A 26,703-nucleotide genomic window follows, 5' to 3' on the forward strand; every position below is an offset into this window, starting at 1 on the left:
CGAAGTGGCCGTGCAGTTCTAGGCGCTGCAGTCTGGAACCGCGAGACCGCTACGGTCGCAGGTTCGAATCCTGCCTCGGGCATGGATGTGTGTGATGTCCTTAGTTTAGTTAGGGTTAACTAGTTATAAGTTCTAGGGGACTAATGATCTCAGAAGTTGAGTCCCATAGTGCTCAGAGCCATTTTTTTTAGGCAAATTCATCTTCGTAATGGCAACTGAGGAACTACTTGAGTGAGAAGTAGTGGCTCCAAATTCTGGAAAGCCGACAACGATCGGTAACGGTGTGCTTCTCAAATGTCTCGAATGATACCATATGGCGTATGGTGACATGGCGATCGGCGTCATCGCTCGGAACTGGCTCTGAGCACTATGGGACTTAACATCTATGGTCATCAGTCCCCTAGAACTTAGAACGACTTAAGCCTAACTAACCTAAGGACAGCACACAACACCCAGTCATCACGAGGCAGAGAAAATCCCTGACCCCGCCGGGAATCGAACCCGGGAACCCGGGCGCGGGAAGCGAGAACGCTACCGCACGACCACGAGCTGCCGACCGCTCGGAACTCTGCCCCTGATTGCGGAATTAAATCATTCTTGTTTTAAATGACTGGTAGAGGGCAGTTTAACTGACTGATTCAGCTCAGCGAAGGGGGACTGATGATCTTAGCTGTTTAGTCCCCCTTAAACATCCCAACAACCACCACCACCAGCTCAGCGTAATTTCAAAAACTGAATGTGGTTTAGAAAATACGTGCGTAATTAAAAAGCAGTTGATGAGTTTTGCTATTTGGATTGCAAAATAATTGGTGCTGGTAAAAGTAGATGGGTTATAAAATGCAGACTAGCAAAAAGAAGCAAAGTGTTTTTGAAAAAGAGAAATTTGTTGATATGGAACATAAATTTAAGTTTAGGAAGTTTTTATTACGTATTTTTTTAATTTTTTTGTGTGGAGTGTAGCCTTTAACAGAAAGAAACGTGGATGAGAATTTCAGACGGACGGCGTATGATACCCATTTAATTTCATTTTTCATGCATTAACTCAGTTTTTTTATTGCAGACGGCAACTAACCCTCTGACCGAACACGTGCAGGCTCCTCCACTAGACCACCACGGCTACAATTAAGAGCTATTGAATAGAACTGGAGAAAAAAAATTGTGGCTAAACTTCACTAAAAGAAGGAATTAGCTGATAGAACACATAGAAACCAAGGAATCACCAGTTTGGAAATGGAACAAGGTGTGTTTGTATGTGTATGTGTGTGACTGTGTGTGTGTGTGTGGGATGGGATGGGGGGGGGGGGTTGTAGAGAGAGATGAAGGCTGGGGAACCCGGCAAGTAAGTTCAAATGAATGTAGGTTGTAGTAGCTCCATCCAATTTTTGGAGTGAAGAACACAATAACATGCGAAACTAAGCCAAGCATACAACAGTGTTAGCGTAGATTTAAGAGCAGCATGGAACGAAAGGATAAGTCTAGCTAACTGCAATACCTGCTGGTTTTTGCTTGGAGGATAACCCTTGTACTTGTGTATATGACGATGATCCTCCATTAAATCCGTAAACTGATATCGGAGATGACGCGTTACCTCTAGGGATACAGAGCGTAAAATAAAATACTATCTGAGAGTTCCTTAACAGCCCTAAAGCATTCCGAGAAAATGAATGTGAAATGAAGCTGTATAGTACTTCCTTCGTTCAGACGTAGGAATGCAGTGTGAAGCATTACTGCAGATGGCCTTCTGACTGAGTACTGGAAACATTTGTTTCGAGCATGCCAGAGATATGAAATGTATTAAAAGAAATTTGTACTAAAATATGCAAGTTACGGTGGAATATACCGCAACGTTGTGGCACCGTGCAACTATTGGCCTCGTACATGGCACCATGCAGACTTATTTTTTACAAACGCTTTGTTTTTCAAATGGTAAATATAACAAACTGACAGTCACAATTTCTATTGAGATGAATATGGTCCGAGACATTTGATGTATCGTCAACAATACGTAATATGACGGAGTGATTGCAAGAAAGTCTTTACATGCAGCCCAAACTTATCACCAATATGACCAGTTCACATCGAGAGAATCTAATAATGTACTGATAGATGCAGGTAAGAATTCCAGTCGATCGTGACACAGCAGGGAGAAAATCAATGCAGTCGTATACCAAGTGACATCTGCATAGACCGGTTTGTTTTTGTTTATTGTTATTTCATTCCCCCATCGCTCATGGGCGACGGTCGGCCGGCACCGGGAAAATATACCGCTCTACAGGCACAGTTGTTTATACTACTACGAAATAGTGATGAAACATTTTGAAAACGTCTTTACATGACATTTAAAATTTTGAAAATCAATACGCGCTGAAGAGAATAAAACGTGCGTTTATCTTACCAAAGGAATCCTCTTGAAGCCCCAATCAGCCATTCTGTCATTTGTGAAATTCGACTCATGTTACTGAGCTGATTATGTACGAGCGACATGGGCGCGAGCGCTCACACCCACACCCACACTCACACACACACACGCACACGCACACACACACACACACACACACACACACACACACACACACACCACGTCAGCAGTGGAAGACCACGTGACGACCCAGTACCATTCCTTCAACAGCTACAGCGCTCCAAAATAAATCATGTGTTTTTTAAGTGGGTGACTAATATTCTTTCCGTTATACGTATTTCCAAGGCTGTTTAACATGAAACGCATTGTAGCACAAAAAGCAACTTCACTGTGGCACAGATGTATTACGTGCTTTCCGGCACAGCTATAAACAAAAGGACAAGTGAAGAATTTAAGCATCATGGGCATGCCTTATTTCGGAGTATGAAACTTCGTCGCATCAGATGGAGATAAATGGCTTTTCCGGAAACGTTTCTATCGTATGACAGCTTTTCATACATTACTACTACGCCCACTGCGTTATTTCACGACTATGGACACGATTTTAAATGTCAGGTTCATGAGATATAGTACTAGGAAGAAGGAAGTTAATGGAGAAATGGTGAGATGTGTTCAAAGAATTAGGTTTAAATGACAAATGCGTCAAGCGAAATGTAAATTTCAGTAGAAAACTACTGCGTTACTGTAAAGAAGTAAATTATTGGTTGATACATCATGTAATGTGAGTTACGTGAAAGGAAAAGGAAATAAATCACAAAGAAGCAAAGACAGAAGGGCTAAAAGAGAAACAGCGGTGGGGAGAACTGATACTGCCGCAGGAAAATTAAATGATGCTTCAAAGAATTGAGAAGCACAGGCATTAATGTGGGAAGAATAGAGGGAGGGTAAACTGAAGAAAAGCAAAAGATAAAACGGTAGGTGAATTCCTGACGAAAAGATGAACTCCGTACTGAGAAGGCACTGATAAAAAGAAAACAAAGATTCCAGTATTGTGGTAAGAGTCTGAAAAACGGTAAATTATTCGAGTTTAAAACAGTGAAATTTATTGGTAAAATACCTTATCACGCCAGAATTAGTAGAATAAGTGGATGCGCGTGGGTGTCGGGAAAGTGGAGGGAGGGGGTTGCCCTTATTAGTCACTTGTCGATCTCAAGACAATCAAGATGATATCAATTCGATAAAATGTCGACTAGGGTAACATGCGGATAAGGAGAAAAAATATAAGGAGCTCCTTGATAATAATCAGTTATGCTTAGGAAGAGCAAAGGTATCTCACAATATTCCTTACAATAGCGTTGGCAACAGAAGAAATACTTATTAAAACCATGGTGCTTTCGTGGAAATAAATGTGTTCAATGTATGTCCAGACAAGGAGTTCTGGAACCACAGAGGAATAAATGTGAAGATAAAAGACAAAGCATAGAGAAACTTACAAGATATGTTGAATTGAAGTGGATGTAATAAAAGTTGAAAATTAACGCAAAAGAAGAAAAATTAAATAGGTTGCAAGACACTGTTGCAATTTATCCTGGTGGGATTGTACGAAGAAAAAGAGGAATGTACTGAAAGAAACGTTCTCAATGAAAGGAAAGATTCACAGATGTTGCTACTCTGACTAAAACCAAAGGAAAATTTGGGAAAACTATTGAATGAAATTGATAATTATTATGGTAATAAGTACCGCGTGTTGAGGGCAAAGAAAGAAAAATTGCTTCCTTCGACAAAGTAGCATACTTTTCACAAACTCTGGACTAAAAATTAAACTGTATCTTTTATTACGACACAATGGCAAAGTAAAATGTGATAGATGGAAAAGAATACGGCTGAAGAAACTCAAAATGTATTTCTGTACAACTAAGGTAATAGTTGGGAGGAAGTTTGATACAGAAATAGGACGTATTAGAAAGAAATTGTGAGGAGAGAAAACTGTGCAGAAACGTTAGAAGCAGACAGCTTACTCTGGAGCGATATGTTCTAAGGTATTAGTCGTTTGGTAATTTGGAGGGGGAAGCAGAATACGAGAGATAGGGGACTAGAGAATGTGATGTTAGTTAGGGGGAGTATGGAGAGCCCGAGACACAGGTGAAGTCTTGCAAGAGACGGGGACTAGCATCTACAGTACTGGATTCCTTTGCGGTAAAACAAGTGACTTCTACATGTCTGAGAAATAGTTCTCAAAAAGTTAATTATTAACTCGAACAGTTCTTTGGTAATCACTGCTGTGAATGAACACATGATTAGTTTTGACGAAGCGTTTGTTTCATACATAAAACAAAGTATCGAAGTGGTGAAACACAGGATTCGCATTCGGGTTGACAGTGGTTCAGATTCCCCTTTGGCCATCAACATTTAGGTTTTCGTGATTCTCCTAAATGTCTAAGGCGAAGGCCGGGACGGTTACTTCTAAACCTTCCATTTTTCCTTCTTGTTTTCGCATTTCTACTGACAAATGATACATCTTTATGGTTCAGTCATCAAGTACTGCTCTCTGATCATTGACTTGAAAGTACAGACAGCAGTTTAAAAGAAATTCTAAAACTGTCTTCTGCAGAGTACTGAGTTTGGTCAGAAGTTCCTGAAGGAATTCGCCAGTAAAATCATCAATGTCACGGACGAAATACGCTGAGGGGACAAAAGTCATGGGATATGTCTTAATATCGTGTCGGACTTACTTTTGCCCGGCGTATTGCAATATCTCCACGTGGCATGGACTCAACAAGTCGTTGGAAGTCCCCTGCAGAAATACCGAGTCATGCTGCCTCTATAGCCGTCCATAGTTGCGAAAGTGTTGTCGGTGCAGGATTTTGTGCTCAAACTGACCTTTCAAATTATGTCCCGTAAATGTTCTATGGTATGCACATCGGGCGATCTGGGTGGTAAAATTATTCCCTTAATTTGTCTAGAAAGTTTTTCAAACCAATCGCAAACATTTGTGGCCCTGGGACATGGTGCATTATCATCCATAAAAATTCCATTGTTGTTTCGAAAAATGAAGTCCATAAATGACTGAAAATGGTTCTCCAAATAGATGAACATAACCCTTTGCAGTCAATTAACGGTTCAGATGGGCCAAAGGAGCCAATCATTTCCATGTAAACACAGCTCAGATCATTATGGAACCACAATCAGCTTGCACAGTGCGTCACTGACAACTTGGGATAATGGTTTCGTAGCGTTTGTACCACGTTCGAACCCTACCATCAGCTCTTATCTACTGAAACCGGGACTAATCTGACCAGGCCATCGTTTTACAGTCGTCTAGGATCCAAGAGATGTGGTGACGAGACCAGGAGAGACTCTGCAGGCTATGTCGTGCTGTTAGCAAAGGCACTCGCGTCGGCCGACTTCTGCCGTAGCCCATTAACGCCAGATATCGCCGCAGTGTCGTAACGGATATGTTCTTCGTACGTGCCACATTGAGTTCTGCGGTTATTTCACGCAGTATTGCTTGTCTGCTAGCACTGACGACTGTACGGAAACGCCGCTGCTCTCGGTCGTTAAGTTAAGGTCGTCGGCCACTGCGTTGTCTGTGGTGAGAGGTAATGCCTGAATTTTGGTATTCTCAGGACATTCTTGACATTATGGATCTCGGAATAATGTATTTTCGAAATGGAATGTCCCATGTGTCTACTTCCAACTACCATTCCGCGTTGAAAGTCCGTAAATTCCTGTCGTGGGCAACAGTCATGTCGGAAACCTTTTCATATGAATCACCTGAGTAAAAATGACGACTCTGCCAATGGACTGCCCTATTATACCTGGTAAAAGCGACACTAGCGCCATGCGCATATCGCTATCTTATGAGCCTCAATGTATATCAACTGCTTGGATCACAGTAAGATAGCACGATTACACTGTACTGCGAAGGACAAATATTACTCTCGTAAATTCAATGCTGAGCAAGCAGCAAAGGAAACAAAAGAAAAATTCGGAATAGGTATTAAAATCCATGGAGAAGAAATAAAAACTTTGAGGTTCGCCGATGACATTGTAATTCTATCAGAGACAGCAAAGGACTTGGAAGAGCAGTTGAAAGGAATGGACAGTGTCTTGAAAGGAGGATATAGGATGAACATCAACAAAAGCAAAACGAGGATAATGGAATGTAGTCAAATTAAGTCGGGTGATGCTGAAGGAATTAGATTAGGAAATGAGAGGCTTGAAGTAGTAAAGGAGTTTTGCTATTTGGGGAGCAAAATAACTGATGATGGTCGAAGTGCAGAAGATATAAAATGTAGACTGGCAATGGCAAGGAAAGCGTTTCTGAAGAAGAGAAATTTGTTAATATCGAGTATAGATTTAAGTGTCAGGAAGTCGTGTTTGAAAGTATTTGTATGCAGTGTAGCCATGTATGGAAGTGAAACATGGACGATAAATAGTTTAGACATGAAGAGAATAGAAGGTTTCGAAATGTGGTGTTACAGAAGAATGCTGAAGATTAGATGGGTAGATCACATAACTAATGAGGAGGTATTGAATAGAATTGGGGAGAGCAGGAGTTTGTGGCACAACTTGACCAGAAGAAGGGATCGGTTGGTAGGACATGTTCTGAGGCATCAAGGGATCACAAATTTAGCATTGGAGGGCAGCGTGGAGGGTAAAAAAATGGTTCAAATGGTTCTGAGCACTATGGGACTCAACTGCTGAGGTCATTAGTCCCCTAGAACTTAGAACTAGTTAAACCTAACTAACCTAAGGACATCACAAACATCCATGCCCGAGGCAGGATTCGAACCTGCGACCGCAGCGGTCTTGCGGTTCCAGACTGCAGCGCCTTTAACCGCATGGCCACTTCGGCCGGCGTGGAGGGTAAAAATCGTAGAGGGAGACCAAGAGATCAATACACGAAGCAGATTCAGAAGGATGTAGGTTGCAGTAAGTACTGGTAGATGAAGAAGCTTGCACAGGATAGGGCAGCATGGAGAGCTGCATCAAACCAATCTCAGGACTGAGGACCACCACAACAACAACAACAATTTCCATGCATTATGCAGTCTGCTGTATTTGTCACAAAGTAGCGTGAAACAATACCCCATCATGTGTTAACTTCTAGTGTACCCTAGGAAGAGTCGAAACATTCAGCATCGGTGCAGTAGACAGTTTCACGATGTAGCCATTCACGAGTTGAGAGACGCATTTGAGAAAGAATGAATGTTCTTCGTGGCGCTGCTAATTGTGTACGTGGCGAGGGTAGTAATGAGAAGCTGTGCACAGTACCTGGTGTAGCTGCCCCTGCGCTGGCGTGCTGCCGCGGCGGCGGCTGGCGGCTGACTGGCGGTTGCGGAATGCGACGTCGGCAGCGGCGGCGGCCGAGTTCCCGTTGCGACGGCGGCGGCGGCGGCGGCGGCGGCGTCGGTAGCAATGAACCCGCAGATGTGGGCCGGCCTTGGCCCAGTTGCGGCGCCGCACCGCCAGCCGAGGAATGCAGCCGGCCGCCCGCACCGCGTCTGCCGGCTGCCGGGCCCAAGGACGCAGCTTCCGCCCGCCTGTCGGAACAGGGAAGGACGCGTCAACGGCCGCCGGCACATCAACACTCGCCAGCTGATTCTAAGGCTCTACTTCCTCGTTATTTATGAATAGAAGAGCAGATGAGTGCGCTTAATATCTCGTTCGCCAAGTCGTTGGCATACACGACAGTGTAACGTAATAGTCGCGACACTCCGTCGCGTTTTCGTTACCCATTACGATAGCAGCGCGTCAAGCGGCCAGCAAGCTACACATCTGAACACTACACTACTGGCCATTAAAATTGCTACACCACGAAGATGACGTGCTACAGACGCGAAATTTAACCGACAGGAAGAGGATGCTGTGATATGCAAATGATTAACTTTTCAGAGCATTCACACAAGGTTGGCGCCGGTGGCGACACCTACAACGTGCTGACATGAAACTTTCCAACCGATTTCTCATACACAAACAGCAGTTGACTGACGTCTGGTGAAACGTTGTTGTGATGCCTCGTGTAAGGAGGAGAAATGCGTACCATCACGTTTCCAACTTTGATAAATTTCGGATTGTAGCCTATCGGATTGCGGTTTATCGTATCGCGAGATTGCTGCTCGCGTTTGTCGAGATCCAATGACTGTTAGCAGAATATGGAATCTGTGGATTCAGGAGGGTAACACGGAACGCCGTGCTGGATCCCAACGGCCTCGTATCACTAGCAGTCGAGATGACAGGCATCTTATCCGCATGGCTGTAACGGATCGTGCAGCCACGTCTCGATCCCTGAGTCAACAGATGGGGACGTTTGCAAGACAACAACCATCTGCACGAACAGTTCGACGACGTTTGCAGCAGCATGGACTATCAGCTCGAAGACCATGGCTGCGGTTACCCTTGACGCTGCATCACAGTACACGAATGGCAAAACGTCATTAATTCGGATGAATCCAGCTTCATGATCGTTGCATCCGTGTTTCGCGACATCGCGGTGAACGCACATTGGAAGCGTGTTTCGTCATCGCCATACTCGCTTATCACCTGGCGTGATGGTATGGGGTGCCATTAGTTACACGTCTCGGTCACCTCTTGTTCGCATTGACGGCACTTTGAATAGCGGACGTCACATTTCAGATGTGTTACTACCTGTGGCTCTACTCTTCATTTGATCCCTGCGAAACCCTACATTTCGGCAGGATAATGCACGACCGCATGTTGCAGGTCCTCCACGGGCCTTTCTGGATACAGCAAATGTTCGACTGCCGCCCTGGCCAGCACATTCTCCATATCTCTCACCAACTGAAAACGTCTGGTCAATGGTGGCCGAGCAACTGGCTCTTCACACCAGTCACTACTCTTGATGAACTGTGGTATCATGTTGAAGCTGCATGGGCAGCTGTACCTGTACACGCCATCCAAGCTCTGTTTGACTCAATGCCCAGGCGTATCAAGGCCGTTATTATGGCCAGATGTGGTTGTTCTGGGTACTGATTTCTCAGGACCTATGCAACCAAATTGCGTGAAAATGTAGTCACACGTCAGTTCTAGTATAATATATTTTTCCAATGAATACCCGTTTATCATCTGCATTTCTTCTTGGTATAGAAATTTTAATGGCCAGTGTGTATATCGGATGAGCAAGAATAGTATATACATCTACGTCTATGCTCTGCAAACCATCGTGTGGTGCATGGCAGGGGTGCCAGATATTAGAGTCTCCTCCTGTTCCAGTCACGTGTGGGAGAGTGGGAAGAATGACTGTTTGAATGCCTCTGTGCGTGCACTAACTATTCTAGTCTTATCCTCACGATCCCTGTGTGAGCGTTACTTGGGGGATTGTAGTATATTTCTAGAATCATCATTTAAAGCCGGTTATTGAAACTTTATTTTCTCGAAACAGTTCTTACCTATCTTCGAGAGTCTTCTATTTCAGATCCTTAAGTATCTCTGTAACATTTCCTCACAGGTCAAACAAACCTTGACCATTCATTTTGCCCTTCTCTGAATGCGTTCAATATGCCCTGTTAGTATTATCTGGTACAGGCCCCACACACTTGAGCAATATTCTAGAACCGATCGCACGACTGATCTGTAACCAATCTCCTTTGTAAACTGATTGCACTTCTCCAGTATTCTACCAACAAACAGAAATCTACCACCTGCTTTACCCACTACTGAACCTATGTGATCATTCTATTTCATATCCCTACAATGTGCCACACCCAGGTATTTGTATCAATTTGACGCTTGCAACAGTAACTCGTTGATATTATAGCCATATATCCTTTTTATTGATTTGTAACATGGTGGGTTTGAACGTAAGATGTACAAGGGCTATTAGGAAACTAAGGTACGATTGGGCGCGAAGTGGACAGATGTGTTGGGCAGTGTGGTTAGACATTACGCCTTGTGACAAGCAGCCCCCATAGCATAACTGTCATGCGTTTCCTTCTACAGAAAATTCTTCATTGCACTCTGCAGGGGCAATGATGACGCTCGTGTAGCGTTTTCGATGAGAGGTGTTTGATCACCCACTATACAGCCCGTAGTTGACTGCATGAATTGCATCTCTGCTCAGATAAACTGCTGGCTATGACGACACCATTTTAATAAAGGCAACGAGATGTAGACCATCGCAGGAATTTGGCGCAAAACACAGACGACTGTCTTCCGTGATGAGGATATCGGAAAGTTGGTGCAACGCTACAGCAGTTGTCTAAGTCGGGACGGCGACTATATTGAGAGGTAGGTGAAATGTGTAGCTAACCGTTACAATTAAAACATTTTTGATTTTCATAGTGGTTTCCATTTCGTGATCGATCGGATCTTACTTCCCCAATAGCCCTCGTTTAATAGTTCAGACACGAAATCACATAGGAGGCAGGCGACCAAGGTTACATTTTAATGTAATACTGTATTAGAGCTGAACAGGTCTCTTCAAAATGTCATACAGCCGGTGAGAAATGACTGTTAATCATATCGCTCACTTGACGCATTTCGGGTTTATTACCATCATTTACTAAAAAGTAAGGTAAGAACAAATTAGTACACAGAATATGAAAAAAATATAACAGGTGTTGGCATACTACAAAATCATATAGATGAAAACCTACCCAAGTGCACAGAGTGTCATAGAATAGGAGCGTTACTAGATGTATGTGCAACATAAGGTGACATATCGCTAACTTTCGTAGGGAGACGGAGGGGACCGGAAGACGAGGCTGCCCACCAAATGGCTGAGGTTATATGGTGGCGCCATGGGTGTAACATCTGACGTTTCATACACAAAAATGTCAAACTATTTTTACCAAGTTTACACACTATATAGTAACAAGAAGTGCGAAATGTACAAATATCAAATGAGCATTCCTTGCCTGATAAGGCGTACATGCCAACAGCCTTATCGCAGTGGTAACACCGGCTCCCGTCAGATCACCGACGTTAAGCACTGTCGGGCTGGGCTGACACTTGAATGGGTGACAATCCAGGCCTGCCGAGCGCTGTTGGCAAGCGGGATGCACTTAGCGCTTGTGAGGCCAATTGAGGAGACATTTGATTTAGAAGTAGCGACTCCGGTAAGGAAAAGTGACAATGGCCGGGAGAGCGGTGTGCTGACAACATGTCTCTCCACATCCGCATTCACGGGCGCCTATCGCCTGAGGGTGACACGGCGACCTGTCGGTACCGTTGGCCCTTCCGAGGCCTGTTCGGACGGTGAGATAAGGTGTATAAACCACACATAACAATCATGAACAAATACTAGGCTACATGCAGCAGGGATGCAAGCAGCGTACAAACATTCATATACAGAAAAATATTGCAAAGACGACTGTGATTCATTGCTAACTGATGATGGAAATAAATCCGAAACGCATCAAGTGAGCTATTTGAGTAACAAAGTCATTTTTCACCGGCTATATGAGTTTTTTAAAGCTACGTATTCAGTTCCAGTACAGTACTACATCATAATTCGTAAGATTTATCGACCTAAAAAAAGCTTTTGACGATGCAAAATGGTGCAAAATGTTCGAAGATTTCGGGAAATTGGGTGTTGCTATAGTGAAAGAGGATAATACACAGTATGTACAAGAACCAACAGGAAAAATAAGAATGGAAGGACGAAATGCTCGGGTTGAAAAGGGTTTAAGACGAGGATGCAGTCTCTCATCCCTATTGTTCATTCTATACATCGAAGAAGCAATGGCGGAAATAAATAAAGGTTCGAGAGTGGGATTAAAGTCCTTATCAATGATAAGACCATCTGATGTCGTTGCTATCCTCAGTGAAAGTCGAGAAGAACTGCACGACCCGTTGAATGGAATAAGAGTCTAAAACAAGAATGAAATAAAACAACAAACTTAACATAAAAACTGGGGACCAGGAAGTAGACAAGTGAAGGAATTGCTCTACCAGGAAAAGCAAGATTTTTCTTGGCGGAAGAAGGAAGGACATAAAAAGAAGAGCACAAGCAAAGAGGACATTCCCGACCAAAATAAATCTTATCGTATCAAACATCGGCCTTACATTTTTGGAAGAAAAATCTGGTAGTGAACGTTTGGAACACAGCATTATATGCAAGTGAATCATGGATTGTGAGAAAACCAGAAAAGCAGAGAACCGTAGAGTTTGCTACAAAGGACGTTGAAAATTTGGTGAGCTAATAAAAAATGAGTAGGTTCCCCGCAGTATCGGCGGAACACGTGGAAAACATTTGACAAGAAGGTACAGGGTGGTAGGACTTTGGTTAAGTCATCGGAGAATAAATTCCATGGTACTAGAGGGAGATGGACGGGGTAGAAAGTGTAGATGAAGGCAGAAATTGGAACAAAACCAACAAATAACTCAGGACATTGGGAGAAAATAATGCCATCAGATGAAGAGGAGAGGAATTCGTGGCAAGCTGCATAAAACCAATCAGCACAATGTTGAAATAATGAATAATACCCTGAGCTTGTATTTGGAGTTAGAACCACAGGAATTAACTAAAAAAAGTCAGACGTTGGATTGCGATTCGTTGGCAGAATGCAAAGGATATGGGATTCCTTCAGAAAACAAGTGGTTGACAAAACACTCGTTGAACAAATTATCGACTATTGTCCGTGAGGTTGGGACCGTTATAAGGTACGTGAATTCCGTCACAGCTTTGTTTACGGAGATAGGCCTACTTACCAAACTGAAGCGGCAGATCCCACAAGAGTATTGTTGTGGATCACAGAGTGGTTTACTATTGAAATTCCGAAAGGTACTAGAAGAGACAGGGAACACATTAGTTACAGGATAATGTTCACAAAAAGTAAAACCACAAATAGCCACTCTTAGTAATGCTAATTATTAAAAATAAATAGCGCTGTTATCTGTTTTGAGACGAAGAGTTCACAGCCAGAAAGCTGTTCACACATGTTATTTAATTTAAATTATGCTTTACATGAGATGTTGCAATGTAGCACACCACACATATACCTTAAAGTTTCGGACGTGTGGATGCCTATGTACAAAGGCAATTTGCAAAGACAAAACACTGCCTAAGAACGTGTCCGCCAGAGAAATTATCGTTTGTACACAAACTTTACAGCAGATAGCTCACAAGGCATACACGTTTCAGTACATGCAATATACGATGACTGAGCATCTCACGAAATAACCGCGACGAGAAAATCAGAGAAATTAAAAATTATATGGACGCTCAGCGTAGTATTTGCGAAGGGTACAACAAGTAGGGGAAATGACAGCCGAATCAGAGGTTCCCTCTATTACACACGGTAAGGCGACTTGCGTAGACGTAAATGGAGACTGAACCTGTGTCTGTGGCCAGTGGATGTGCTGCCATACTGAGGCCTCTGGATGGTTCGACAGTGTCACTACGCACTGAACAGGGGCCTAATCAGTCACGAAAAGACGAATGAGCAGACTGTTGAGAGGTATGTTGTGGCTCTGGATTTTTAAATTGATATTAACAATTAACTCACATTCCTGCATTACTGACGTCCAGTGACGCATTAAGTTGGGGATGAACCTTTTGTTCCCTTTCTGAAAGAAAATGGAGGAAATTTCTACTTAGTAACCCGTCGACGGCAAGTTCCCTAGAGGCGGAGTACATGCTCCGAATGGGGAGAATGGAAATTGGCCACGCCCTCCCAAATCAACCATTCTTACGTTAGACGTAATAGATCTGGGCAAATTACGAAAAGCTAAATTTGTGGAGCCGATCGGAGATTTGTGTAGCTGGTCTACCGAATACAAGTGTATTTTCTACAACTGCGCCACATCGTTCGGTCTTTCTCTACGGCAACAGCGAAGTTCATGTGGAATATATGACAGGTATCTCTGCTGACCGCTCCTAGGGATGAGTTTAGTCTCGTTTAGGCATGGGCATCAAAGCTGGAACACATGCTAGGTTCGGGCAAAAAGAGGAGACAAATTCTGTCTTGTTCCTGTCGAAGGAACATCCCAGTATTCGCCTTAATCGATAAAGGTAACCACAAAAAACCTATATCTGGGTGGCCAGATAAGGATTTCATTCATGCTATTACGAAACCAGTGGCGTAACTACTGCGCCAGACCGCTCTGTATGATGATGATCCATCCCTCATGAAGAACTGCATACCGCTTAAGGTGTAGGGGGAAAAGTTTGAAATCGACCATCTATCCTACATCAAATGTCGCCTGGTTTCCTTTAGTCATCTGGAGCAAATCCTGAGATGGTTTCAATACCAGGTCTCTGTCGACCGCTTTCCAGATGCGGCTCCAACTGAGCTATCGCTCAAAAAACTAAGCTCGACAGTTTCAAAATCAGGATGTAGAAAGTCTCTATAGGGTATTCACGAAAAGCGGAACTAAGACGGGAAAATGTATTTGTTTAAGGATTATGATCGTTGCCTCTTCTCCAACTCGTTTCACAGAGATTGCTATATGGGCTACACTATCCAGTTCACTCGGATAATCCCCTCGCTTCTGAGAAATTAAACTACCCTGCCACATTCGTGTGTTGCTGTCAGAAGAGATGCAGTGTGGAGATATTGGTCTTACGAAAGGTTCACATGTGTTTCCAGTAATTCGTCCTTGGTTAATGAGTAACAAATATTCCTTTAGAAGTCAGCCCGGACCCCTTCACCTAACCAACCATAGGATTACAGACTTTTACTGCTCTCATGAACCTGAGGATTACGGAAATGTTTAGCTCAATTAAAAATGGTATCTTATGTAAGAGTGTCTGCCTCCTATTTCCCAACTTAGATTTTGTCCATTATTTAGTTGCAGATCAATAAGCGTGGCAACCTACGAAAAATACACGTCCTGATCATCGTTACGCAAACTGTATTGCCGAGACAGCGGAAAAAGCAAAAGACCAAACATCGGTCCTATGATCAAATTCTCTTGCATGACGCTATCCCGGATTCGATGAACATCTGTATTAAAGAAGCTCGACGAAGGTCAGAAATAGACTTAATTTAGGGCTTTTGAAACTTCTCAGCCGTCTTCGTTAGGAAAATTCTTTGTACTAACTGTGCGAAGCACAGAAACCGATATGAGCTGCAGCGAAGGAAATACGTATTTGTAAAGCTGTGTGACTTTGTCACACAGTGTTCCATTTACGTGAGGAAGCTGCCAGATACTTTGAGACTAAAATGGATCAGAGTTGCTGTTGGGAAGTAATAAAGTTTCTCAATTGATCTCAGATGATCCCAGGTACAAGTCCTCGTAGTAACTAAGGAGTAACACAGTTTGTTACGTCATGACAGATCCAGCGGAAGGCGAGAACTCGGCAGCACTATGAATATTACGAAGCATGGTGAGAAGTATGCCTCAGAATTTCTTATGCGAAAGCTCTTAGCGATTTTCAGACAAAACAAACGTTATTATTGTTATAGATCTTTATTCTTCATGTCTACATATTTATTTCTCGACGAACACATTTTTCCAAGCGAGAGACCCTCACTGAAGAAGGTTTGACTCTGTTGACGCAGTTACCACATCTTCTCTACTGGAACAGCTTCACCTCTATCAAAATGGAGTCCTTGAAGGTCTCCTTTAAGCTTGAGAAACATATGAAAATCGGGAAGGGTGAAGTAGGGAATGTGTGAAGGACTGAAACCAAGGGCGTCTGACTGTTATAGATATCGCAGCGCTCATGTGTGCTCTGGGATTGTCATTCTAAAGGAGAGGGTGCTCCAAGTGTAGAAGAACTCTTTAAATCCGAAACTCGATTACAGCACGCTTTTTCTCAGTTACAGACGTAGTTACGTTACACACTGCCGTGTTACGAGCTACAATTCGGAGCCCTCTAGCCACAGACGGCTTCAAATATGAAGACGTGAAGAATAAATATGTAGGATTTTCGTAAGGTTTTTTTTGTTTAATAAGCTTTAACAATTTTCAAGTAAAACATTCCGAGTAATAAGTTTTCAGCACGACCTCGTACAGTGAATCCATAACCCGGAAGTGTAGGTCTCATATTTATTTAGTTATTATTTTTCTACCCCTGTTTGGCCAAACTGACTTCCCGAGTTCACTTAAATGCTCACTGAACAAGCCATTTGAAACTCTGGCTGAGCTAAATCTGTACCTTGGAGGATTTCCTTGTGGAAATGATGTTAAAGCCTGGCTTTCCTCCTTCCCTCCTCACGTTCTAAACTTTTCCTTGTAGACTACTCGTACTCAAGAAATGCGGATGGCCTCATTTAAGGACTAACAGTTGACTCTCAACAAAATCGTATGAAATAAAAAATGCGTATCGAAGATATACATCATTTGGCTAGGGCAACGAGGAGAAATCACCGAAATCAGTCACAAGCACCTTACGTGTGAGAATATGTATGTTGAAATCAATATGTAAATTTAATCGAAGTTTCCAGAATAAGAGTCACGGGAAGAATCCTAAGAAAATGTAACTCATCCATGAATCAAGATCAATTATAAAACTTTCGTCTGTTTGATTTTTTGCGCTTGTCATTCAGAAGTAGGATTAAGAAGTTGGATTAATGGAAAAGATAAAAAATATTCAGAGGCTAGCTCCGTGATTCGTTATTAGTTTCTTTACTTAGTATGGGAGAGGGACAGAAATTCTCAACAGTATCCTCTGAAAGTCTATGGCAGAAAGACGTAGCGTATTGCGAAATGGCTTACTCGTAAGTGTTCGATGGATGCTAACGGAACACTTTCTTCTACTGACATACACATCGCGTTGTGACAACGACAACAAAACCCAGTCTTATACCGACCATACCGACAATCATTCTACCGGTGCAGTGCACCAACCGTAAACAAGATATTAAGGAAGGGAAATCTGTCTAGTGTACACTACGACACGCTGCAAAGATTCATATTACGATATTTTTGCTGTAGTGTTCAGTCTGAAGAGCAATGGGATGCATCGGTCCACACAAATTTGTTCTCCCCAAGTCCCCATCTACAATTATTACTCTTCCCTCCTTCCCACAAATTTTAGTTATTAACAAACAGACTATTCCTTGATGCCTCAGGATGCGTCGCATTAACCAATCAAGTTGAGCTACAAACGTCGTTTCTTCCCAATTCCTTGTAATGCCTATTCACCCAACTGTAGTTCATGACTCTTCTGTAGGACCACAATTTAGCAGCTTCTATTCTGTTGTTGTCTTTACTGTTTATCGTCCACGTTTCACTTTCGTATAAGACTACCGTTCACACAAATACTCTTCCAGCCATTAAAAATTCAACACCAAGAACTATAGCGACAGATGAAATTTACTTCTTGTTCGTATACAGTTTAGTAGAAAGACTACAAGAATAAATTTGTAGATTACACTGAGACGACAAGTCACAGGATAGCGATATGTACATACACATATGGCGGTAGTTAGCGTACACCAAGTATCGAAGGGCAGTGAATTGCTGGAGCTGCCAGGCACTTAAATGTGATTTGCAGAGTATCGATGTAGATGTAGATTTGTACTTAGGTGATTCAAGTGAAAAGCTTCCTGACGTGATTATCGCCGCTCGACGGGAATTAACAGACTTTGAACGTGTAATGGTAATTGGAGTTTGACACATGGGACATTCCATTCCGGAAATCGATAGGGCATTCAATATTCCGAGATCCACAGTGTCGAGGGTGGGCCGAAAATTTAAAATTTCAGTCATTACCTCTCGCCACGGATAGCGCAATGGTTGACGGCCTTCAACTAACGAAGAGAGTAGCGGCGTTTGCGCAGAGTTGTCAGTAAAACAACCGGAGAAATCAATTTGGGAAGTACGACGAACGTATCCGTTAGGACAGTGTAGTAAAATCTGGCGTTAATGGGCTATGGCAGCAAAAGACCGACGCGAGTGCATTTGCTAACAGCACGAGATCGCCTGCAGTGACTGCTGATTTCTTGACTATATCGGTTGAAGCCTAGGTGACTGGAAAACGGTGACCTGGTCAGATGAGCCCGATTTCAGTCCAGCAACGCACTACGAAAAACAGTGGTGAATCCGTAATGGTCTAGGCTGTGTTTACAGGGATTGGATTGGGTCCTCTGGTCCAACTGATCCGATCATTAGGGACCATTTGCAGCCATTCATGGATTTCATGTTCCCAAACAACGATGCAGTTTTTATGGATGACAGTGCACCTTGTCACCAGGCCGCATTTGTTCGCAATTGGTTTGATTATCATTCTGAAGAATTCTAGGGAATGATTAAGCCAACCAGATAGCCCAACTTGAATCCCATCGAACATTTATGGGATAAAATCGAGAGTCAAGTTCGTGCAAAAAATTCCTGAACCAGCAACTTTGGGCGGCTATAGAAACAGCATGGCTTAATATTTCTGCAGGGGACATCCAACAACTCGCTGAGTGCACGCCACGTCGAGTTTCTGCACTATGCCAGGCAGAAGGAGGTCCGTCACGACATCCCATGATTTTTGTCACCTCATTGTAATTGCAGGTATAAAGAGCACGCAGAGCTGCAGAGCTACCAATATGCTCCGCCTTGAGGTAGGCCAGTACAGCAAGGGGAACATGCGATCTTGCCTTATCTGTTTGAAAGATAACGTTCCTGCGACCTCGGAGATAGTGCACAGCCATCCGCCTTAACAGTCCAGAAAAGTGACGCCTGCTGTCCAAATTACCGGTTGTGCTGTACCGTAATGCAGGGCGCTGGGCATGTACGAAGATGTCGGAAGCAAATTGGCAACATTCGTTCACCTTCAGCCATTTACAGCGTGCCTGGTTGATGTCATGTATAATTCAAGCACTAGGTTCTTTCCAGGTTGCGCAATACTCGTACGTAGCTAGCAACAGAAGACTGCTCAGTGAACATGTCTCACTCAGGCGCAGAGATCCAGTGTTCGGTTCTAGGGAATGTAGCGGTTTTTTACGTTAGTCTATCTCTCTCTCTCTCTCTCTCTCTCTCTCTCTCTCTCTCTCTCTCTCACTCTCTCTTTATCGCTCCCTCTCCCTCTCCCTGTCTCTCTTTCCCCCCCCCCCCCCTCTCTCTCTCTCTAGCTCCCTCTCTCTCTCTCTTTCCTTTCCTCCCCCCCCCCTCTCTCTCTCTCTCTCGCTCTGTCTCTCTTTCCCTCTCTCCCTCTCTCACCCTTTCTCGCTTTCTCTCTCTCTCTCTCTCTCTCTCTCTCTCTCTCTCTCTATCTATTGGTATATCTATCCCATACCCCTTCCCACCCACCGCCCGCCTGCCACAGACACTACAACACTACTAGCGATCACGTTACACTTTCAACGTTTCACAGATATCTACGATTTTAATAATAAATAACAACAAAACACATAAAATATAATAAAATATAAAAAATTTAAGGTAATAATAATAATAATAATAATTTAGTTACATCAGCACTTAGTGCACTGTCTTGGCTCAATATCCAAGAAATTGTAATTCAGAGAAATATTACATTTAAAAGTATTCGTCTGAAACTTTAAGAAAACACGAGCCATGTAATTAAATTTAGAGCTATGATAGTAAAAAACTCACAGTTTTGACAACGTCATAATTTACACAACACGAAATCTAAATGTGCGGTATTTCAGTTACTACTATGACAGCAAGCACAGTGTGAAGACTATGGTGATTTGAGCGTGTAAATGAGATTCAAATGTCTCTGAGCACTATGGGACTTAACAGCTGAGGTCATCAGTTCCCTATAACTCAGAACTACTTAAACCTAACGAACCTAAAGACATCACACACGTCCATGCCCGAGGCAGGATTCGAGCCTGCGACCGTAGCAGTCGCGCCGTTCCGGACCGAAGCTCCTAGAACCTCTCGCCCACAGCGGCAGGCTGTAAATGAGAAAAATGCCGTTTGTTTGAGTCGTTCCCACCGACGTTCGGAACATCAGTCTTTCAGCTAAATTTTTAGTAGTGAATGGTCTTTCCCTTTTTGTCTTCTCTACCGCAACTTCCTGTGGTTTGTTGGTTTTAGCAACGGTCTTACGAACAGTTTCGCATTTGTTGTTAGTAGCTGGTACGGTCAGCCTGGAAACGCATGTATTTTCCTGGCTTAAATGTTACTGGCAAGTCATATCCCAACCACGTGGGGCCAACACCTACACAAACAACTGACAAGTATCCAGTGTTGAATGTACTTATAATTTATTAGTTGATTCCCAGAAAGTTAACTCTGAACTTTGGGAACTGATAAAAACTATAAACCTGTGGGGTCGAAACCGCGGCTCGCGAGCCGCAAGCAGCCTAAAGCAATTATCGATGCATCACTAGAAATGGGCATGTATCACACGATCGGTAAAAAAAAATAAAAGTAAAACATAGAAAAATGAAATAAAATAAAATAAAAAATAAAGATAAAAAAATATCGGTTAACACAAAGTTATGATAAGACGAATATTTTCACTCTGAAACTCTCGCCACACGATGCTATTCTCTCTCTTTCTCTCTTTCATTATCGTCATTTGTTGTTAGTATTAAGTATGTTATGTGTGGCGCCCAAAAATACACGTCTTCTTCCAACGTGGCCTAGATAAGCTAAAAGTTCGGACACCCCCGCTATAAAGGCTTGTGTTGCAATGTGTTTTGGGAGGTGTGTCATTACGGTATAACGCATCCCCAGCCTTGCAGACCGGCGGACGTGCAGCTGAGGTGAGAGGAATGAGGAAGTGGTGTCTCGCCCTGCTGCCTGCTCGCTAGGGGCTGGGTTCAGCAGCTCTGCTCGGCTGCAGCTTCCGGCGCCGGGCCGCCTGGAATGCGGGCGTGCGGTCACCCGCCCCGTCCCTCGCCGTGCCGTAGCAACAGCAGGCTGCTGCCTGCCGTCACCTGCAACGCCGCAGTTGCTTCTGCGTGCACCGCTACTCTGCCTACTTTCCGCCCACCTCAGCGTCTGGGAATTCTGTCGAGACGTTGGCGGCGTTTAGAGTGGGTAACCAAATAGGCAGAATACCACCACAAGTGGCACAGCCAGGACTGAGTTGAGGGGGTGATGAGACAGCCCGTCGCAAGGCCCTAGATATGGCTGGATCGAAAAAGTAAAAGAAAGAAAAACGCTTTGAGAATTGGCTGGGAGAGAAACCTGAGTTCCTAATGTTCCTATCTTCTGCCTACGATAAGCGTTTCCCTCGGCCCGTGGCTGTATACGCATGCTGTGTCCTGTCTACAGAGTCATTTTATCCAAGTAGCTTCATAAGGAAACGACTGGGTAATTTCCAAGAATGATAGCCTATGGAAGTTGCGGTGTCCAAACGATACATATTGAACCTGTGATCGTAAACCGATCATGCGACTCTGGTGGCGGGCGTTGTGATCGGTTCTTTGTGATCGTCATTTTTGTCCGTTTCCCTTCGTTACCTTAGTTGCTCTAAATTTCATACCTCCGCCAATTATTTGTGAATTTCTAGAGAATCCCAGACGATTTATGTGGTTACTGAGTGGGATGTCTGGTGCTCTGTGTTCTTGACGTTTCTTCGGCGGATTCTCTCACATGGAAAAATCTAATTCCATGTTTATCGAGCGTAGAAAATTGATGGACTTTTTGTCGCAAATATGGAATACTACTGGACGAGGAAAGAAGAGACTGTGTAGACTGAGGTGGTGCGAAGTGTGTAAAACTTTGTAAGAACAGTTTCGATGCTGAAATACCGTTTACAATTTCATTGTGGGCAGTGCGGAAAACGAACGAGTATCAGGAAGAATATATGGTTCGACTCTTCCAAATTATCCATCCAGACCACCGTAATGGAGTTTCACATGATTCCAACACCGACGACAAGTAAGGTAAGTCATCTTCTTTGCAATTACAAGTATTTTTGTAACGCTCTTCTTTTGTCGATGCTGTAGCGACCACCATAAACATACTCACAACGCCCGCCACCAGAGTCGCATGATCGATTTACGATCGCACGTTCGATACATATCGTTTGGACCCCACCACTTCGATAGGCAATCATTCTTGGAAATTACCAACGACTGTTACCAGACAGACGTCTACTGCAAGTGGAGCTGCCCTCTAACAAAACTACAGTTTGGCACTTTTGGTACACTACACAAATGGCGTAGTAAATGGTAGGATTATATGTAGTATTGGTAGCATTGAGAGGGAAAGAAACATAAATAAATGTGTAAGACGGAGACTGAGAGCCGACGATTTCTCTATGTTTTATGTTTGTTTGTCTGGTTGTTTGTTTTGCACATAATTAGAACTGTACATCATTCAGTGTTAATTCATTGTGTATTTTATATCCTTACAGAATAACTTTTGATGCAAGCACATTTTACATACACAAACATGAAGAAACATGTGTACAGAGTGTTTATGAGGTGATGGTAAATATTCAGGAATATGACTGGAATGATCATTTGAAACAAAAACTTCGAGTAAACGTGGGCTCTGAAACACACGCCTTAAGAGATATGAGCTGGAAGAAACATAAATTAATGTGTAAGACGGAGACTAAGAGCCGACGATTTCTCTTTGTTTTTTGTTTGTTTGTCTGGTTGTTTGTTTTGCACATAATTAGAACCGCACATCATTTAGTGTTAATTCATTGTGTATTTTATATCATTACAGAATAACTTTTGATGCAAGCGCAGTTTACATACACAAACATAAAGAAATATATGTACAGAGTGTTTATGAGGTGATGGTCAATATCCAGGAATATGACACGAATGATCATTTGAAACAAAAACTTCGAGTAAACGTGGGCTCTGAAACGCATACCTTAAGAGATATGAGCTATTCTTGATCTTCGATGCCGTGAAACAAATCTCTTCCACTGCAAGCTCTTTGCTTTCCAAATTTTGGGAAGTGATTATATGGACCAAAACAAGAAAAATTCCGAGTAAAAATGTGCTCTAAAATGCATACTTTAAGAGTTATGCGCACTTGTTTGCCTTCACTACTTTGAAATGCAACTCTTATAATGAACAAGTGCTCATAACTTTTAAGGTATGCATTCTAGAGCACATGTTTACTGGACAATTTTTTCTTGTTTTGGTTCATACCATCACTTCTCAAAATACGGAAAGCAAAGAGCTTACAGTAGGAGAGACTCGTTTCACAGTATCGAAAATATAGAATCGCTCAAAGCTCTTAAGGTATGCGTTTTAGAGTCCATGCTTGCTTGACGTTTTTGTTTCGAATGATCATTCCTGTCACATCCATGAATATTGTTGCTATTTCGCATTCAATAGAACGTTCTTCATCATGATCGAAGGCAAGAGTTCCCTGTTATAACTGATAGATATTAAAGTTGTTTATGAATAACAGGAATTGTTTTACATGTGTTAGACAAAGTATTGAAGCAATGTTTGATTTATTTTGTCTTGTGTTTTATTATTTTACCTTTTTCTTCAGGAAATTATGTTATGTAGTATATACGATAAATCTGTAATATTTTGCTTTATTTTTACTACATCTTCCCTCTGTTTTCGAATAAAATCTGAATTAAAAATTGACAAGTCCAATTTTGCTATAAATGCTGTTCATTATTAAGTAATATCAGGAAGATAACTGCAGAAATGTAACGCAGATCGCACAGCTCTTTATGAACCTTCACGCAGTTTCTAGATGGTTTACCGCTTACAGATTTTAGGGGAACCTAGTAAGACATTGATTGAATACGTAAAAAAATTGATCGTTATGAAGCAACGCCCAATAGCTATGCACTACACCTAACATAAAAGTAATCCCTGTTTCACCTTAACTGACAAAAGCTACCAGGAAAGCTACTCTACTCTAACACTTACCTTTGGTAATGTAATGTTGCCTAGGGTAGTTTTACGACTTTAATGGCACTTGTGGTTTATATATCAAAAGTAGCTTGGTTCACATATGTGCCGTCTACACATATTGATAATGTTCAACAATGGCGTTCTTCTTGCCGCTTCACTACGTTGTTGTAGGACTGAGGGATATCGATGACGGATATTTACAAAATATCTATCTTGTGAGTGTAGTCATTAACATTTTCATAACAGTAGTGACGTATTTGAAACATCATAAAAGCGATGTTACAGACAAAGTATCGACCTCCAATGTTGGCAAAAAGCAAGGCTGCTTGATACCACTGTCAACAATTTTTTCGTAATTTAAACGAACTTATGCAATTTTCGCAACATGTCTCATAACGACAACAGTGCCAAGAATGTGTGAAGTTTCCGACGTGACGCGGAGGGGGGGAGGGGGTTGGGTGGGCGGAGGGAGAGAGGGCTATTAGCCACAGCGAAACAGATAAAAGTGGTATTTCATATTAAGTTCTAAAAACTCTCTCAAAGATTATTGAGTTCAAGCTATCGAAATAATTCAGATTGTTCTTCAGAAACTGGAACGAAAGAGTATAAAGCTGTTTTGTACATGCTTTGTAAAGATGTACAGAATTTTCAAAAGTAGAAAGTTAATACTTTTCAAACCTGCTGTAAGTCTTTGCAGCTTTGTGCGAAGTACCATCGAGACATACATTCAACAGGGAACTAGAAAACCAGTTTAAAGTTACTCGAAACTACCTCGAAGATAAAATTTGTAACATGGATAGATTAACACTCACGATAGATATTTGCACAGACTCAGTGCAGTATAGATGTTTTCTGGGAATTAAAATTGTTTTTTTGATGGCGATAAAACGCACACGACCACCCTGGGTACCTACTAATTGACCAGATCACATATATGTGCACAAATTTCAAGTATGTTATTAGAAACTTGTAACGATTGAGGCATAAATACCAGCGAAATACTGGCAATGATGACTGATGCAGGAGCCACTATAGTTAAAAGATAAAATTCAACGTTTTACATAAGTGAATGGTGTTTGCAGTTGCGTAAAGTTATTAACAATATAATTAAATACCACGCTAGTGCAACAGTCATTGTATCAGCAGCAGAAATTTTATATCTGGTAGCTGTTTGTGATGGTTTGCGATCTTAGAAGTAACTACTCGGGTAATTTACATAGAAAAGTACGTTGCAAGCAGTTACGCAATGGCAATAATTAGTATGTTGAATATCAAAATACGAGGGCATGCTGAAAAGTAATGCTTCCGAATTTTTATATTAAAAATGAAGAAATTCCTCCAGCTGTATTTAAGGTGTGGATTTTATTTTGGCAACTAGTGTCAACGTTGCAACAATGTAATCTTCAGGCCCATACGCTTGTTGACGTCAACTGCGTGCGACTGTTACTAGAAGTCAGTGGTGAGATACGGACGTCCGTATCTCACCACTGACTTCTAGTATCAGCCGCACGCAATTGAGGTCAACAAGTGTATGGGCCTGAAGATGACGTTGTTACAACGTTGAAACTAGTTGCCAAAATAAAATCGACATCTTAAATACAGCTGGAGGAATTTCTTCATTCTTAATATAAATTCATACCAACTGACGTCCCACTGTCCTCCATTTCAACTATGGATGTCCGAATTTTTAAGTGAAAAGTCTTAAAGGTATTTGAATAAGACAAACATTACTAACATTCTACATGGAAGAAGAAGGCGTCGTGGGGCGTGGTGATGCCAACCTTCCTACGGAAGCAAAACCTTAAGACAAAGCCTGGTCCTCCAAGTTGATGGTTATGCTATGAGACTGGTAACCCAATCATGTAAAAATTTACATACCAGTAAGCCTCGGATAAAAACCGGGAATGATGGACGACGACCAGGCAAAAAAAAAAAGTTAAGAATTGTGGAATAAAAGACATACTCAAAGTTGTCACATGGAACGTACAAGGTCTGGGGACACAGGAAACCGATCTTAACAAAATACTCAAAGATTATAATATCAATACAGCAGTCATTACAGAAACCAAAAAGAAGTTGAAAGGTACCAAATATCTAGAAGGTTACGTAATGTTATACAGTGGAATATCATCTAAGCAAAGAGCATGTAATGCAGTGGCAGTATTGATAGACAGAAAACTTGAAGATGATATACAGCAGCATGCACTAGTAAATGAAAGGATTAACTCGTTGAGACTGAAATTTCATAGATAACATCGAACAGTTAAAGGAACCTACGCAACAGCTAAAGGAAAGAAGGAAGAAACAGATCTGTACTATGAAGATGCAAATGAAATAAACAACACTGACCATGTTATCTTGGTGGGAGACCTATATTATGTGATCAAAAGTATCTGGACACCCCAAAAAACATACGTTTTTCATATTAGGTGCATTGCGCTACCAGCTATTGCCAGGTACTCCGTATCAGCGATTTAGACATCGTGAGAGAGCAGAATGGGTTGCTCCGCGGAACTCGCAGACTTCGAATGTGGTCAGGTGAATGGGTGTCATTTGTGTCATACGTCTGTACGGGGGATTGCCGCGGCCCTAAACATCCCTAGGTCCACTGTTTCCGATGTGATAGTGAAGTGGAAACATGAAGGGACTCGTATAGCACAAAAGCGAACAGGCCGA

Source organism: Schistocerca piceifrons, chromosome 1 (assembly GCF_021461385.2).
Source record: "Schistocerca piceifrons isolate TAMUIC-IGC-003096 chromosome 1, iqSchPice1.1, whole genome shotgun sequence".
Classification (NCBI taxonomy): Eukaryota; Metazoa; Arthropoda; class Insecta; order Orthoptera; family Acrididae; genus Schistocerca; species Schistocerca piceifrons.